The sequence below is a fragment of the Lotus japonicus genome, chromosome 3 (assembly GCF_012489685.1).
Source record: "Lotus japonicus ecotype B-129 chromosome 3, LjGifu_v1.2".
NCBI classification, from domain to species: Eukaryota; Viridiplantae; Streptophyta; class Magnoliopsida; order Fabales; family Fabaceae; genus Lotus; species Lotus japonicus.
In genome coordinates, this window is record NC_080043.1 from 57,865,692 (window position 1) to 57,869,993 (window position 4,302).

Genomic DNA, 4,302 nt, shown 5'->3' on the forward strand with positions numbered 1-4,302 from the left:
AAACACGTTTTTGCATCCCCAGTCAATCTTCTACCCTAAACCTATAAAATTTCTACATCTGCAATCAATCTTCTTACGAGACTTATTCATTTGAGAACAATTGCAATCAATGATTCAACCATCATTACAGTCAAACTTCTTCTCCTCCAAATTATAAATTCTTCTCGCAAATTCATATAGAGGAAGATCTTGGAAAATTAATAGGGAATCTGAGAACCCATTCATGGCCAGTTGAACATGGCGTATGATTAAAACGTGATCGAAAAATCTGCACCGCAAAGGAAAACACGACCGTGGTGCACCACCAAAGCAGGGAGAAGGTGTCGAAGCCATATCCTGAACGAGAATCAAAAATTGTAAACGCAGGAAAGTTCTAAAAATAAGGATTGATCGGTGGTCTTGTATAGGTTTTGTGGGATGTATGATTGGGTCCTTTTGGGGAGGCTTAGCGTGGTTTGGTTTCGTTTTTGGGACTTTTTTCGGCTGTTTCTGACTTTTTGATCCATTTGTGGAGGGGTGTATATCGTGACTATTTCCTCATCTTTATATTAATACATATTTCACTTTCGAAAAAAGAAGAAGAAGAGAGAATGTGGGAGAATAAATGATTACAGATAATAGTGAATACATTTCAAAAGGGAAAATTGGCTAAAAAGCAGTTTTTGCCCCTGGTGTTTCAGCTTTGTGCAAAAGTCATTCCTACTGTTTTTTTGTCTACGTTTCTACCCTCGATGTTTCCCAAATGTGCACTGTTTTCCCCTCCGTCACTCTGCCGTTAAAAAAAGATAGATGTGGCTGTTAAATGCCACGTCATTAATTAAAATTTGGAACCTAAAAAAGGGGAGGTGGGACTCGAACCCAAGACCTTGTACTGGCAAAACACACGAACTACCAGGTGAGCTACTCAAACAATTAGTTATATTGTGAACAAAAATTTATTTATATCATACTCTTTCATCATCCTTCTTCAAAAACATCATCTTCCCCTGTTCTTGGCACCCACATATCCAAATCCACAAATCCCTCCAATAACGAAGACACAACCCAAACTCGAGAGTGGTTGAACTTGACTTTCTCTCCTTTTATCAGAATGCCCAGCAACCGAGCAAGACACAACCTTGAATGCTTCTTCGATTGGCTCCGCAACCAGACACCCAACAATCCTCTAGAGAGAAACAAACATATAGACTTGTATACACATATACAAACCACAATGTCAATTAATATATAACAAACTAACAAAACCTAAAATTTAGGTTCAATTCAGAAAATTAGGCATCACGGTGAATAGAACAAAATCGGAAATAAGAAGGTTCGATCCTCTTTGATGTTGGCCACTAGGATTACCCTTTCCTTGGTCCAACCATACATAACAGAATCATAAATAAGAAGGAACCCAATCAAACAAATTAGGCATCACAGTGAATAAAGCATGAGAATTTACTCTGAGTTAGATCCCTTGCATGTAAGAATTGTGAAATTCCTTGTGTGATTTCTCGTCTTCAGCGCCACTGGGAGTGAACTTGATGCCGCAAGTGGAGCAGCGGGCAGAAGGAAATTGAATTGGCCGAAGTCGAGGTGGAACTAGGCATAGTTCCTCTTCTTGTTCTTCACGACGGGTTTTCTAGTTACGGTGGGTTCCGGGATGGGAGGAAGATTTGAAGAAAGTGTTGATTAGGCTGCATCTGCGATGGAATCGATGGTCCTTCATTCCTTCGTTCTGCATTGGATAATGGGAGGAGAGATTTGTGGATTTGGAACTTTGGGTGTGAAGAACTGTAAGTGAGATGATGAAAGAGTATGATATAAATAAAATTTTGTTCATAATATAACTAATTGCTTGAGTAGCTCACCTGGTAAAGTGTGTGTTTTGCCACTACAAGGTATTGGGTTTGAATCTCACCTCCCCTTTTTCAGGTTCCAAATTTTCATTAATGACGTGTCATGCCATGTAGCCCGCTGACGTGGCATTTAACAGCCACATCACCCTTTTTTAAACGACAGAGTGACAGAGGGGCAAACAGTGCACATTTGTGGAACATCGAGGGTAGAAACGTAGACAAAAAAAGAGTAGGGACGACTTTTGCACAAAGTTGAAACATCAAGGGCAAAAACTACTTTTTAACCTTTATTTTTCCTAAAAATCAATCAAATTAATTTTTTTCCTTAATTTGTGCGTTTATTCTCTTCCCAGACAATTCTATAAAAATGGAGGGAGTATTTAATTTGTAATTGATAATATGTAAATAAGTGATTATTAGAATTTGTTAATTACATGCACCATTCATTATTTTTCAGAAAAAAAAAAAAAGAAGTTTAAAGATTATCATTCATAATAACTCCCTTCTTTTACTAAAAAGGTGTTAGTATAGTGATAAGCAAGTTGGACCGGGTGGGGTGTTAAGATCGAACTCTAAAAAAATTATTTGTTGGGAGAGACCATCATCGTATCATGAAAAAGTTAATACCTGGAAGGAAATAAAACATAAACATATCATTTTTACCTGAAAAAAATTAAAAACCTATGATTATCAAATTTACAAAATAAAAACATTAAAATAAAAATTCTTCCAACATGTAATGCTATACTGGTGAGAAACAAAACTGTTCCTAAATTTAATGTTAGGTAGGCAATTTATTGACTTGCAAGCTGCAAGGATATAAGAACATCTCCAATGCAAGATTCTTAGTTCTTATTTTCGAGTTAAGAACTAAGAACTGAGTTATTAACCATTGGAGGAGGCTGACGTGAAGTTCTTAGTTCCTAAAAATAAGAACTCGTCCTTATATAAGGAGTTTTACTTTTTGAATTCTTAGCTTAACAAATTAATTTTTTTCTCTCATTCATCAATTGATTTAATTTAAGTATTGAATTAAAATTAGAGTTTAAATCAAAATTATATGAAAATAAAAAATATTACTAATATAATGGTATTGTGGGACCAGATGAATAGTGCTAAGAACTAAGAACTCATGATCGGAGCAAAATCTCGATACCCCTCCATTATTCACCCTCACCATAGCCCACCATTCTCGATTACCATAATTTCTCCTTCATATTCTTCTTCCTCACTCTCGCTCCTCTTCCACTGACTCCCTTGTTCACTCACTTTCCCTTCCTCATTCACTCGCTTTCCTTACCACTCACTTCATCTCGATTTTCTTCATTGCGTTCTTCGTCGAGGCATTTAAAGGTTAATTCAGGTCCTTTTTCTTTTGGGTTTTCAAGTTTTGAGTATGTATTTATTTGCACTGTATTTTGTTGTTTGTTGAATTCCGGAATTTAAAACTTGGAATGTAATTTCGTGCATAATATCGAATTTTAAAACGTGGTCTTATTAAAACACAATGTTGATTTTTCAACATCTCGATACTGTTTGGCTATGTGTTCCGGAAATTAAAAACTTAAAACATGTCATTTTTCATGCCATTAACAAAAGACCCTAGAACGTAATCTTGTTGCAATTCTTTCACTCTAGGTACTATACCCCATCTATATGTTCTTGGCTGGAACATTTGGCGCCGTTTGTGGGGATCGGTGAATTTCGACTCCCAGACTACGTGGATTGCTTTTACGATCGTGAGAAGTTCGAAATTCTGTTGAATTCCTTGGTTTTTAGTTGTTTTCGGATTGATTTTCTGGTTTAAGGTTGATTTTCGATGGAAACTCGTCGTCGTCGACACAATGAGACGTAGGAGCAGAGGCCAGGTTCACCACTGCGTCGTGTGAGGGGGAGATCGCGTCGTGAGGAGGTTCATCGTGAGCAACCTGAGCAACTGACTCCTCCTCCACCTCCACCACCTCCTCCTCCTCCTTCTCCAACGCCTATGTTGCCTACTCCGCCATCCTCACCTTCACAGCAAGGAACTCCAGAGAACTCCCCGATCCTTGCAGAAAACGGATCGCCGCTGCCTCAGAGGCCAATTACTCACAGAGAATGGCGGCGTTTGATCCGCAACGTCCACAACATTCGGAAACAGAATAATTATTTGCAATAGTATCTTGACTACTTCCACCATGAGTTGCAGGACGAGGGAGTGCGAGAGGCGGAGGCCATAGCGGAATTCGAGCCTTTCTCAGCGGCGGTGAGGGAAGTCACAATTCTGGACAACATGAAGAATCTCGTCCTGGAATCTTACAGCGGAAAGACGGATCCGAAGGATCACCTCCTCTATTTCAACACGAAAATGGTGATAAGCGCAACTTCAGATGCGGTGAAGTGAAGAATGTTTCCATCGACATTCAAAGGTACAGCGATGGCGTGGTTCACGACTCTGCCTCGTGGATCTAAACTTCCGTGA

The 4,302-nt window shown here is 38.7% G+C and overlaps 1 pseudogene; it reads right to left on the reverse strand.

The window, feature by feature from the left end:
• Positions 1-976: 976 nt before the first annotated feature.
• On the reverse strand, positions 977-1,932 carry LOC130744392 (uncharacterized; annotated as a pseudogene).
• Between the last annotated feature and the right edge of the window lie 2,370 nt (positions 1,933-4,302).